The following is a 15,158-nucleotide window of genomic DNA, read 5'->3' on the forward strand; positions in this document are numbered from 1 at the left end:
AATTCTTTGGCCGGAAAGTGACGATATGGGAGTGGCTATTCTTAAAAATTGGCAACACTAATTTTTTTTCCGTTTCTATGTATGTAAAACTATCGATTTTTAGGTATTTTAAATGGATTTTAATGCAGGAAAATTGATGATGTGTGTAGATGAGAAGTTTGGCAACTAAAAAAAACCGAAACAGGATATACTAAGAGCAACACAAATGGATTTTTGGAGGAGGTCGGCAGGAATTTCTAGAAGAGATCGGGTCTGCAATGAAAAAGTGCATCAGATCATGGAGGACAAAAATGACATCGTGTTCGACGTCATAGCCAAACAGTTCGTCTGGTGCGGTCATGTGAACAGGGTGATAACGGAAGAGAGGCTACCGAAGAAGATGTTTGATTGGGTTCTTCCTAGAGTCCCTTTATACTGAGAGTCAAGACAATTCGGCTCATGGATGTCACAAACGGGAATAAAGATTACAGAAATTGAACGTTTTTCGTAATCTTTGATCGGCCCATTCTCAAATGCCTTTCTCCGTTCCTCCTCTCATTCCGTTTGTTCCTTGCCGAACCCGTAATTCCCTGGTCCATTCCAGATTATAATCTTTGCAATTGGTGAAAATGTAATCTTCATTCCCGTTTGTGACACTGTGGAGGCCTAAAATATGGGAACCAATCAGAAATGGATTCAAATTGTCTTGACTCTCAGTATAAAGGGACTCTAGTTCTTCCTGGGAGGAGACGATGAAGATGCCCGGTGAAAGGGTGGGAACAGGGAGTTTTAAATAAAATGAGATATTGTCAGCTCCCTAGAAGGTTGCGGGAAGACCGGGTATTGTGGCGATTAGGCGTCGCAGAGCGCCAATAGCGCTGTAACAACGACTTTTATGTTGGTAATGGAGGAAAACTAGTGTTGCTAACTTTCCAGAATCGCCACTAGCATATTGCAAGACTGCTGATTTATAAGCATATTATGCAGTTGGTGCTGTGTGTCGACTAAATAGACCGCTAATCAAGGCAAAAGTTGGTCGTGATTGAGACAGGATCGGTGAAAATGAGTCTCGTCTTTCATACATTCGAAACTGAGTTATTTTTAACTTTTGCAAGGAGGAAGAAAATGTGGATATTTTTACGCAAGCTTGGCCCGGGAGCTCGAAAACTGAAGGAGATGTGACGTCTTAGAGTTCCACTACGAAAATTCTTAAGTTTAAGGGACGCACGAATCACTTCGATCGATTCACGTTTATACTTTTCGATCAAACCATGTCGATCGAATCCATACCCTACGCTTTGAAAGGGTTCATTGATAAAATAAACTTCTATTCATTTTGCAATTAAAAAACCGCAGTTTCTGCCTTCGTTTAGGAACAACGTATGTATCGTTAGTTTCCTTAATCAAACAAGTGTTTTTACAGGTGAGCCAGAAATTATAGTTCCAAATAGCAAAATGTAGTCCAAATGATCACGTCATCACATCGCTCAGCAACGGGGGACCCTACGCGTAAAAGTTGTCTCACTTGTATGCTTCTATTTAGAATTATTTATAAAAATGTGTAAATGGAGAGAAGAAAATTAGTTGGGTTTCATGTAACGTTTTATCATTTGAAATGAAAATAATGCCAACAAACTGTACAAAAACTTGAAAATCATAAGTTGAAAACCGCTGACGGCGCATGTTTGAATAATCGCGTCAAAAACAGCGCGGCAGGCGCATACGGTACGGAACGCATGGTAGCGCCTTACAAGACCGCAAGATACTTCATGCATTGCGCGTTGTGTGCGCGGCGCCTAGAAGCGCCTTACAAGACTGCAGGATACTTCATGCTTTGCGCGTAAACCACGGTGCGCGCTCGAGTCGTTAAAAAATCGTATTTTCTTGGTTTCGAACCTACCCCGGTGTACACCATGTCCGAACAGTGCACACCGCAAGCTTGCAATCTTAGGATCACAGGATTGTACAGAGATTTTGCGAGCCTGTATGTTTTCCGGCGAGAATTTAATTAACGAGTAGAAATTTCTCAATTTGGAATGCTGTTACTTTCTATCGTCCGGAAAACCGTCGAATTTACCTAACTTCCCGGGAGAGAAAGCTGACAATTCTTCTTGATCAGAAATGTGGCAAAACTTCTAGGGATATGTATTTTTGGTATAACATTCACACAAAGATGAACTCTTGCAATCTAACCTATCTTCGACAATTTTTGCAAAATGAATTGGTTACTCCTATAACTCCTATAAAATTGGTTTTTCTTTATTATTACTGAAGTACCTTTTCAAACAAACTATCCTATTTTGAAATTTGAATAAGACCATACGGTTCAGTTTTTAGGAAAATACCCCAATACTGAACACAAATCATGTCCATATGAGGCTCCAACGATTCATGCATTGAATAATACCATTAATCTTTCTTTTCTTCCCGTATACGAAGTCATTTTCAACCTATATTTACGACTGGAATAAAAAAGAATGCACTTTTAAGACAATATCAAAGCGGTATGCATACATTTAATCCACATTTTGTGGACATAAAAAATCACACTCACCACAAAAAAGTGAGAGGGTGTGAGTATCGTGTGGGCTTCGCTGCCCGAAAAAGAAGAATTCCTTTTCCTGCCGGCGAGACTCAGACACGCGCTCTCCGGCGATTTTTTATCGCTCATCTCGCGATACACATGTTCGGTATGCGCGCCGTGCTCTGAGGCTGGATTTCGTACTCGCCAGGAATCATAAACCACTAACCTGCGAATACCCGGCTGAAAAAGCTCAAATTTGGAATTACGTAAAAACTGCGTGAAAGAGGAGAGAGGATTTACCGTCTGGAGCAGCGTCGCCAAGTCATACCGGAAAACGTTTCAAGATGATTGGAAGACCATGCGCAGATGTCGCAAGCAAATTATGAAATCAGGAATTTTGTCAAATCCTTAGGCAGATGGTCAAAATTTTGACGGTGTACAAAATTTTGCAAATTTATGACGAAGAGCTCACGAGTTTTCAATATATCGACGGTGAAACTACCAAACCACGTATCTCGTTTGCGGTGTTTAAAAATCTACGCTCACATTTTATTTTTTTGAAGTAGACCAAATCAATATCATTCCTTGAAATTTTCACAGAATTTTCTCCGCGCGAAGAGGAAAAATCACAGAAATTTTCAAGACTGGACGTTAAATAGTGTTTCATTTAAAAAATAAAGTATGACAGGAAGTCTTCGACGTCGCAAACCGAGATACGTGGTTTGGTAGTTTCACCGTCGATGTGCAGATGTCGCAAGCAAATTGTGAAATCAGGAATTTTGTCAAATCCTTAGGCGGATGGTCAAATTTTGACGGTGTACAAAATTTTGCAAATTTATGACGAAGAGCTCACGAGTTTTCAATATTTTTGGAAAAATAACTAATCAAACCTACGTACTCTTTTTGTCTCTTCCTCCGCAATAATTTCTTCTCATATTTTTAAATCTTGAAATTTTAAAAAAAATCTGTATTCTATGACATGCTGAAAATTGTATGATAAGTATCTGCTCAGGAGCTAAAAATCGTCTGAAGTATTATTATGTGCTGCAAATTTTTTCTGGAAACTTTTTCTTACAGGAGAAATGAATTGGTAGGTCTAAATTGAGGAAAAGAATCAGAATTTCAATCTAAATTAGAATATCTGACTATTTGCCTAGGCATCTGACAAAATGCCTTATTTTACTATTTGCGTGTGATCTAGACACTAAAATCTTCCACCTACCCGCGGCGCAATTGTTGAATCGATATCGAATGACTTTGATCGATGTATGCATTGCTGAGTTAGGGATTTATCGAAGGAATCATTCGATGAAGATTCAACAATCGACCCGTAGCGGATCTATTGATCATTCGATAGATATAATATGGGTCCCTGCTTATTCTCCACCCTTCTCGGCATTGCCTGGAATCCTTGCTCCGAATTCCCAGAAAACCACCTCGTAGCGGTAGAAATCCTGAGTCATCATTCGGGAATTTGAAGACAACAGGCTAATCTGGAGATTTTCATCTACTGCCAGCTCAAGAAACAATAAAATCAACTAAATATCTCACTATAGTTGTCTTAAAAAAGAAAACATGTGAATTTAAAGAGTCCATCGAGCCCATGGTTATAATTCTTGAGCAAGGTAAAGAGTATCAAAGCAGTATCGAAAATTATTGATTTAGTGTTTGAATATTGTAATTATTGACACGAAACATAATATTTTTACATGAAAGTCAAGAAAAGTTTTAAAAGGGTTGAACAAGATGGAGGAGCATAAAATAAGTACAAGGGGGTTACACTCACTTTACAGTGGCATTGATTTTTTACTCACAATATGCATAGTCAAAATTGTGCCATTTGTGTAATGTATTCCGCTCTAACTCTGTTTACGGAGTTTTTTAATACTCACGGAAGTGGGCATTCGAAGTACTGCAATCACGCGCTGCACCAGCATTAGGCATCAACTTTGATGTCGGATGGGAGCTTTTGAACATTTGAACTTTTTATGAGCTTGAAAGTTGATTCTTGATATTAAACCAAACTAGTGGCATCATTTTCTCCCTCTTACTTTTACGTAGGCTTAATTAGACCACATCATGCAAAACTGGTCTAACTTTTTTTGCTCACTCTAGAAACAACATATGCATCACTAGATTTCTCAAGTGAATATAAGTCTCTGTGATTAAGGTAGGAATGGTAGTTCCCTTTTTGTTATGCAACCCAAAGGATTAAGATATTATCCCTCGTTCTGGAGGGCTATCTGCTGTTATGTTAAGCTTTTGTGGAGAGAGTATGAACTATTGAAATGGTCCATATTTTACAATTAGGGACTACTATTTCTGGTTCATCCGTAAAACTGCTTATCTGCAAAGAAAAATTAATGACGCATAAGGCGTTTCCAATTAAGCTAACACTAGTGGTTTTCTGTTGTAAAATGCAGTCCAAATGTGCTTGAAAACATGTTTGAACTTTTGAAAGTTTCATCATTCATTCATTTGAGCTATGTGGGAATAGAAAGCTCTCGAAACTTGAATACATTCTTCTATATCTCCACTTTGCTAATGTCTAGTAAATATATTTTTTATATTTATTAATTTAAATATGTTTAAGGGATACTCCATTAGCACGGCATTGAAATATTATTGAATACATTATTCTACATCTCTACTGTAATTGTTACATGTGACCCATGAAACCCGGTTTAAAAAAAAAAAAGTTTCCAAATACTCTATAAATAAATCTAAAATTAGAATTTTAAATTTCATAAGTTTGAATTGAACCAGGACGTGAGAAAACCGCTAAGGCCCATTTTTCCAGTCTTGAGTTTTTCTTAGTTCGTAATACAGTATACATGTACGTAATACATGTACTTTGCAGAGTTGGTTGCAACCACGAAAGTGGTGTTAAAACTCGTCTTCGCGGATTCTAAATCTCAATACAAGTCCTTTCACCACTTTTTATGGTTGTATCAACTCTTTAAAAGTATTATGAACTTAAAAAAACTTAAAACTGGTAAAATGGATATTTGCGGTTTTCGCACGTCCCAGTTCAATTATTAATAAATATAACCCTTTTGTCGTATAAAATCAGCCTCAGTATTGGTGGAACTGGACTGAATTGCGTACGGTTTGGCATCTGAGCTTTGCAATCAGTCGAACAGGGAAGAGTCGTTTCTGACAAAAATGTTTGCAACAGATTGATGAGTGTTGCTCGAACGAGGATCAAATCGCTGGGCGAGATTTCATAATAATTCTTCGGCTCGATTAATGAGCGTGTTAACAGTTGCTTGGATCAAAATCTCTTTGCGTTAATTGCTCGGATGAGACGCCGCGCTTGGAAGGGAGAGTCGAGAAGTGAGATTTTCGTGCGTTCCACAAAACAAGGTAGTTACAAAACTTACGAGGAAAAAAAAGTGTCCTCCTGATCTCCGGAATCGGGCTTTGGAAATATTGCAATATCACCACTAAATACTTATTCTCTAGGATTCATTGTTTTAGACCTGCATCAAATTGAGGACCTTACTCACGGATATAAATTTTTCATAGAACAATTGAGGCATTGTTCGGTAAAAGCAAAGACATAAAGACGGAGGGCTAAAAGCAAAAAAAAATGAAGCTTCTTTTCAATCACCTCTACTATTGGCTAGAGGATTGGCGGCGAAATCGGGACAAGTTTGAAATTCAAATGTAGGGCGGGAACTAAATAAAATTGCGGAAACAAAGTATTCTAGGTTTATTTTGCCCAAATTCACTTACCCACTCATATTTTGTTTCCTTTAGGTTAGTTTTGGTCCGTCGTCGACCGATTAATTTCATTTGGGAGTAACGGTCATCTAGAACTGTAACGGCCTGTTTGAACCTGCAGAACCACCATGAGCAGAAGAAAAACTAACTTTATCTGAGATTACTGCCTGTTACCGAGCAAAAGTAGGTGTGTTATAATAGAACGCAGTCCCAACTTTCTTAATATATTCGTTTTAGGCATTTAAAATACGTTTCGAAGAAGGAATGTGGAAAAATCAAGAGGACAAGTTCAAATCAAATTTCCGTTTGTCGCCATGGATTCCCGCGCTCATTTACACATTCACACAAGCACCCAGCGCCAAACCAGGCTTCACTTTTTCCCCGTGGTTTTCGATACGAGCACTCCGTCTTTATGTCTTTGGGTAAAAGGGCGTATGAGACTTCCAATGCTGCTAAGATTGTGCAACGCAGTTTTGTAGTTGTAAGTATAACTAATCCGACGGTTCTGCTATGCATTTTTTCCCGAATCTGCTCCGAGCTTTTCCTCACTATTGTAGGGAAGTAATTCGGCTGTGAATGAATTTTAGCTGCCGCGAACGCTTTAGATTGCACTATCTTAGCAGCATTGCAAGACTCATACGCCCGTTTACCGAAGAAGTCCTCAATTTGTTTTACTTTTTTATTTTGTTTACTTCAAATATCCCTGAAGAGATAATCTCACGCTTACAGTCCCTAAAGGTCCATCCCCTCCCCCTCAGTCCCTAATCAATCCAGCTCTAGGTAACCGTTGTTTGAGACCATCGAACTTGGAGCACCTGGTTGGGAATTGAACCCAGGACCTCCCAATCACAGAGCAAGCGCTGCAACCATTGCACCACAGGAGGCCGGCTGTGGAGACTTTTGCAAGATTTGTTTGGGTGTTTTTATGCTATGTTTTCTTACACCCCCCCCCTCTTCTGTCTCTCCTCTCCTCTCTCTCTCTCTGCAAACCTAGTTACTGAAAACGGAGCACCAATGAGTGGTCGCAGACACAGAAAATTTGAAAAAGTTATAGTGTGACATCGACTACGCATACACTGATAAAAATATCTATGTTGTTGGGTTACTTTTGGCTAATGTAGGAAGTGGAACACAAGGCTACACAAATTTTGTGTTGATTTTGGTACAGTTCGCGGTGAATTCAGCGCAGAAAACAATAGAGAGATTGAGAAAATGCATCCCTCCGGCTGCGACGTTGGTATTTACCACTCGTTTTTCAATCAATTTCTTCAAGAAAAGTTGCTGGCATGTTCTCTTGAAATTGTCAACCGGAGGCTACGGTTATTTTGTGTTTTACTTCCCATATTAACTGAACTTTTGTGTTCAAATTCTTTCCTGTGTGCTGTGTGTTAAGGATTGAGTTTCAGACTTTTTCCTCGCGCGAATGGTAATTTTCGTGCAATTTCAGCACGCAAAGGTCTGCAACTCTTTCGGGCATTATACACTCATTCCCTCATACCGTCATCCAAAGACGTTGCGAGGAAATGGTGATATAAGACGGACAATTACATCAATTTAGAGGAGTTGAGGTTTATTTGCATAGTTCAAACCGGGATGCAAAAGCGTAAAGACGTTAAGTTCCACCAGTTTACGAGCCGAAGGCAGGTGTAATTGCGTCCGCGCGAGGAAAGGGAATGTACTTAGGCTTACTCGGATTACAGTTTCATAAGAAGTAAGTTAGTCTAGGTCTGACGAAATTATGAGCAGTGAAAGGTGAGAGATATGCACAACGGAGCTATTAAAAAAAATGTATTCCCATTCAAATGACCTACCGCTTGAAAACTGTTGTAAAACGAATTACAACTCTGCACGGCACTTATTAGCCTTAGTCTGACAAACTCCGATTCTGGGATTGCTGGCGTGCGTTAGACAAGAGTGTATTGGAGATCGGATGAAGAGAAGAGGAGAGAAAAAGGTAGAGGAGAAGAATGACAGAGGAGTGAAAAGAGGATTAGAGGAAGGAGAGGAAGGAGAAGAGGAAGGAGAAGTGAATAGGAAGGAGGTGCAGAAAAAGAGGAAGAAGCCGAGAAAAAAATAGTAGAAGAAGACAGATTTCTTTATCCTTGTACTTTCCTCTCTCTCCTCCCACTTCTTCCTCTCTCTTTTCTCCTACATCCTAAAATATCATATGAAGTGTCATGTGAGGCGTTGAGTGTAGAAAGGGCATTTTTCAGTTCCGGTGTTTCTAAATTTCCATTACTGATTTATATTTTAAGCTGGAAGCTATCGGGTGAATTTTCTGGAATTTTTAGTTTCCAGCATTGTAAAATCATGAAGAGAATTCAGTAAAATTCTAAAAAATTGCATGCGTTTGCTTAAATTATAATGTTATATAACGTTATATATATAACGTTAACGTTAACGTATAACGTTATATATAACGTTAATATATTATAACGTTAACGGAGGCCTTGAGACACGGCAACCAAGAAGTGCCCTTTCTGCAAACAGCGCTTTATGCACACGGATATGCAATCATAAGAGTGAAAAACCAAAGTTCAGAGAGCCTCAAAACCTGTCATATTGGATAGATCAGACCTCTAATTCCAACACTGTTGGCGTATAAAAAAAATTGAGGATACGGTTTATTTCATTTAGAAGAGGGCGCGAAGTATAATTAATGCAAAAATTGTCGTTGTTTGATTTTTTGCTATCCATTTATATGTATTTATATTTATTTTATATGTAAATCTCCCTTTATCTCAAAAATTAATTATTTCGGACTTATTTTTATTCATTAAAGGGTAATTTAACAAATACTTATTATTGATGCAATTATTGCTATTATTGCTAATTATTGATGCTATTTTGATGCAGTTTTGACAGAAGGATAATTGTGATTCTTTTGGCCTCACATGCCTTACATTTCATACAGGAAGCTCGTGAAAAAAGAAAGCACTCCCTCATATTGAGTCCTAACCATCAAGCAATTTGTTTAATCAAATCTTCGACTTGATTTTGCAATGCGGCTCCAAAGCTATTAATTTAATCCACGAGAGGGACCGCTCAAATTATGGCGCGATTTTACGGGCTGTATAATTTTACGACTTATCACGTGTCGAGTCATCAAAAACGATCATTAGTGCAAGTCTGGTTGTTTCGGCTGTGTCTTCCGTCTGAGATGACCGAACAGCTTTAGCGAGTGAGTAATTTGAAATCAAATAATGGACGAAAATCTCGCGATCATTGGCGATTTTGCAATTTGGCAACACAGTTTTACCGCCATTTAAATCCATTAAAAACATCGATTTTAGGTGAGGAAAGCTACCTCGCCAAGATTCGATTGTTTTACATACATTTAGGAGGAAAAACAGTGTTGCGAACTTTCATGAATCGCCACTGCTTGCGATTAGTCCGTCACATACTGCCGTGCTAAGGTAGAACGCCGTATAAACCTCCAGGCGTGGCCAAATTTCCTCCGATAAAAACGGAAATTTCCAAAATTTTCAGACAATTTGGCACGCAATTTGATCTAAAATATCTGAAAATTTCAAGGAGAAATATGCTTAACTTTCCTCGTAAATATGTGTTTTATCCGGTGAAATTTGGCAACTCTCGAATGTTCATACGGCGTTCTTCCTTAGCATGGCAGGATAGGAATTATGTATTAATACAGAGCGGATTCATGGCATATCGATGAGCAAAGTAAAGAAATGTGCACTTCAAACTGCGACGTCGAAAAATATCCAACTATGTTTTATTTAATTAAAAACCTTTTTTTTAAAAAAAAATTAAATTTTTAAATTTTGTGTGAATGTTTCTCACTCACTCAAAAATATTCATAGCACATTTAAGGAAGATGCTTTGTTTTGTATCGGTATTCCTCAGAGGAACTAAATAAAACACAATTGTAGATGTTGTGACATTGCAATATTTTATGTGCAATGTTGCGTGTTTTTACCATCCTACATATGGTATCGATGGTATCGATGGCTAAAATTTGAGTTTCTGTAAAATAAGGATCGTTTCCCCGTAGATGGTCACAAATTGTCGTATCTCAGACATAGAAACATAACTCCATTCCTAACTTGAAAAATTGACTCATGCAATTCCATTTTTTATCTCAGGAAATGACCAGTGCTGAATTTATCATGGAATGATGAAATTATTAAAATTTTAGTTAGAAAATTTCCAAAAATTTCCTTGTAAGAAGACAATTTGCAGTTGGAAATTTTGCAACGCTGAAAAATAAGGACGTTTATCATGGAATAACAAAATTAGTGAAATTTTGAGTAAAAAATTTACTTGTAAAAAGATAATTTGCAGATGGAAATATTGCAGCGCTGAAATTTAGTTACCTCCTTTCCTCTGAGCAAAGACGAAAATACGCATTGACAAGAATAGTTCGTCAGTGGCGTGGCGTGCTTTGCGATTTATCGATTGATTCGCCATTTAAACCTATGGAAAAAGATCGATTATCAGGGCGTTCGCAGCGAACACCTTAATAATCGATTATTTACCATAGCTCCAAATAGCGATATATCGATAATCGATCCTTCACGCCACGCCACTGAGTTCGTCTTTGTGGACGTTCTCTTTTATATTTTCGTCATTTTCTGCACCGGTCAAACCGAACAAATGAAGAATTCAGGGCAATTATGTTCACGTCTTCGAGGAAAAATAGACGCCAGGAGGATACGAGCTAGAGTAAAACGCATCACACGCCGCGCCGTACGCTGGAAGTTAGAAAGCGCGTGGCCGATCCAGTGGCGTGGCGTGAATTGCGATATATCGATTGTTATGCCATTTAAACCTATGAAAAAAGATCGATTATCAGGGTGTTCGCAGCGAACACCTTAGTAGTCGATTCTTTACCGTAGCTTCAAATGGCGAGATATCGATAATCGATTATTCACGCCACGCCACTGGGCCGATCTTACGTGGGAGCACGTAAGACCGATTTGGAGAAAATTAGTCCGATGTGCGGATGGGAAAAAGTCGCATTTTCGAATGCAGTTCGTATCCTTCGTTGCCAATTTCATCAAGAACGCGGATTATCTCACTGCAATCATTTAACTCAATCTTCTATGTGTCTAATACATTTTTGGTCACACTGGTAAAAAAAACCTCTTGGTTCAAGAGTGCAGTTTCTTGTCGCCGGATTTAAGAGTCTGGACTCTTGTTATCAACTGAATCAAGAAATCCGCTTGAATCAATGCAAAATCCGCTTGAATCAATGCAACATCCGCTTGAAACAAGAGTTCAAGACTCTTAAATCCGGCGACAAGAAACTGCACTCTTAGTCAATGCAATGCGGCATTGGTCCAAGAGGTTTTTTTACCAGTGCAGGAAAAGCTAAGATATCATTCGTTTTTTTTTGTGGAGGGGGGCTAACGAATTCAACTGAACGAAACCAATAATTTCTTAGAAGTCTAATTTTGACCTATATGAATTGCACTTTGCAAAAAGGAACGAAGAGCATTGCAATGTTGCTAAGATTCTGCTACTTCTTTCGTCTTAAAAGAAAAACCTGATCATCTGTAAACAGTTTCTGTTTTACACCTCATAAACTAAAAATTTAAGACAATAATTACCATGTAAATTTCATATTTTTGCATGGTTCCAGTACTATTATTGCAAAAGATGAAGTTGCACAATCTTAGCAACATTGCCTTGCTCTTGGTTTCTTTTTGCAAAATGCAATCCATATAATCATTCCCTATGTGGATCGCATTTAGCAAAAAGGAACCAGCGTGATTACGGTGTTGAAAAATAGTTGCTTCTTCATATTTATCAAAAAAGTCTCCCACAGTAGCAAATAGTTTTTGCTTCCTACCAAAAACGTGTTAATTTTAAAGGGAAATAATTGCGTAAGTTTCAATACTATGCATTTATTAAGTATTTTTAACAGGGAGGAAAAAATTGCACGAGATTGAAAACACTGTAATTGCGCTGGTTCCTTTTTGCTAAATGAGATCGAAGTTCCGAATGTTCCGCCTTGATAAAACCTGTATTTTTGTCGAAATTTATGAATATTATTCCTTGAAATTCTCAGACATTTCAGATTGAATTACGTACAAAATTGTCTGAAAAATTTGGGGAAAATTATTCGTATTTTTCCTAGTAAATTCTGTTTTTATCGAATGAAATTTGGCAACGTCTGGCGGTTCATACGGCGTTCTTTCTTAGCACGGCAGAATAGGGCATACTTTAGAGTTACTCAGTCCCAAAAATTGTTCAGCTGTAAAAATCAGTATATTCAAAAATGATAAAGAAATAAATACACTGAGCGTGAGGTATGACAAAGTACAAGTAAAAATGATAAACTGTAGCTTTGCTCAAGAACAACTTCATTCTCTCTCATTTTGCAATCAGGTCCAGAGAGATGCTCTGCTTATTTGACATTTAATTAAATTATATACTTCGAAGGAAGTAGTTTGTCCATACTGTGTGTTGATAATATCAGCCGTAAAAAATGATGATGATTTTATCACGATGCTTCCAATTTAATTTTACACTCCCTTTTATAACAATGGTAGACCTCTGCCGCAGACACAGCCGTTTGTCAAGACAAGCAACTTTCGAACTGGAGGTCCATGCATATAATTGCACAAAAGGTAGACTGCATATTGCCAAAATGGAACAAGGGCATTACGATGTTGAATTTGATCATGCTATTTTTGTCAATTCCGAGCGTCTACGGTAAAGAAGACCTCATAGTCAACGCCGGCATTATTTTCAGTGTAATTTAATGTTATTTTTTAAAGATCACTTTGAATTTAGATTCTCTCCACTTACTGCCATTAAATTTGTCAAAAAGCTCTTGCCTCCGACAATCTTCATCGATATACTTTAGGATACAATAATGAAAAGTTGATGCTTTAAAAATATCGACGCAATGGAGAACTTGCATCCAAATTTTTTATTGCTTCATCTGAAAGTGCTTAAAGAGCTGATTTCACAGTACTTTTTATAATTGTTTTCTGATCTGGGAAATAGTATAGAAATATATTTAAAAGTTAGAAAATGCACCGCCTAGTGACGTCATCTGGCGGCATTTTCCCATGTATTTGCAGATTTGATCACTTTGTTATATCATCTCCAATAATTGTTCAATTCATGGACTAAGGGTCTCTTCGTGTTCAGTTCACTCAGTAGTTTCCACTTAAACACGAAATTCATCAAATTTCAGACACCTGCAAATTATCTATTATCTACGCGTTTAAACGTAACACTAGCATATTAAAAATTCGCTGCTTGAAGTATTTTTGATCATACTGACACGAACGCCTTCAACATCCGAATCAGGCAATTTGGGTGGCTTTGGTGTAATTATTGTTGCTTGCAAGGTAATTGGGCTATATTTATAAGTTTAAAGTACTGGCGAATGGAATTATTTGACGCTTACACTGACTAGCGCCTTCAATAACTTGTTCAGGCAACGTGAGTGACTTTGAGCCACTGAACGTTGCTTCGCGGAAATAACGCAATGTTTACCGATCTCAGGTGTATTTTCTTTAATGTAGAAATAAATTTGTGATTTATTTCATTGCTTTAAATATTGCCGTGACTAACATTATTACTATTTAACAAGTCGTGAATGTGAAATTTACCTTTCTTCAGCAGGCCAGTTTTACAGCTGCATCTCCTTTTGATCTGAAAAAAAGAGAAAACTGCATTCAATAATTCGAATCTCCGACTATCAAAGAATTATTTAAGGACCATCAATTCATAAAATTGGCACATTTTTCTAGTTTCTTCTTTTCCTCTTTGAATTTAAGATTCGCAGCAAACTTAGAGAGTCAATTTATCAAACATCCAAGCAGAATCGAGTTGATTGCTTAGTTACATACTTCGAAAACACGCTATCCCTGTCATTCTATAACTCTTTTCTCGGCGAAATTCCCTGTTGTTCGACCATTCTAGTCACCTTTCTCGTGCAAGAAAGTGATTCTAGGCTCTTAATGCATCTCTTCCGCTGAATTTTACTGCCGTGCTGAGGAAAAACGCCGTATGAACCTTCAGGCCTTGCCAAATTTCCTTTGATAAAACACGAATTTCCTGGTAAACTTATGAATATTTTCCTTCCATTTTTCAGATAATTTTGTTCGCAATTTCACCTGAAGTCCATGAAAATTTCAAGGAAAAATATTCATAACTTTCCTAAAAAAAGTGAGAAATGGTACTTGGTCCACATGCGTGCGGGGAAAACAAAGTCAAGAAGTTCCAAAAATTATAATTGGAGTCAAAATTAAATGTTTTGAACTCTAATGCGTTCCAGTACCAAACTTAATTTTTCATTCCTTAAAAAATAAACATTTTATTGAAGGAAATTTGGCAACTCTCGAACGTTCATACGGCGTTCTTTCTTAGCACGGCAGAATTATGGAGCAGCGAATGATCAGCAATGAAGGAAATCGGTTCCAAAGCACGTTTACGAACAAAAAATGATATAGCGTGTTTCAGCACTATAATCCTCTTCGATTCTGGGAGGGCAAATTTCAACGAATAATTTTGCAACCGCGTTTGGAATAGGACAAAGATTTACGATCCGACGGACAATGACGTAGGTCAGTCACCCCGGGCAGATCGCAGGCGACCCCTCGTTGAAAATACACGACGGCGCATATTCATTTTTATGCAGTAGGAATAGCAACCCACTTCAAAACAAACATCGTAAAAATTTAACCGTCCATTCGGTTTACTCGATATTTGCAAAATTGTAGCCGACACCGACTGTGTTACAGCCGCCACAGGAGATCACACTGAACAGACCGCATATAAGCTGCTCGGACAGGATAAATCAGCCTCAGAGAAACCGATTATCTAATCGGGGTTTGTATTGGATATACGTGGTTATAGTCTGATATGGAAGCATATTGTATCGCTGAAAACTGTTTCGCCGCGCCATGGAATAACGCCATATACACATTCAAATGTTGCAGAATTT

Source organism: Bemisia tabaci, chromosome 9 (genome assembly GCF_918797505.1).
Source record: "Bemisia tabaci chromosome 9, PGI_BMITA_v3".
NCBI classification, from domain to species: Eukaryota; Metazoa; Arthropoda; class Insecta; order Hemiptera; family Aleyrodidae; genus Bemisia; species Bemisia tabaci.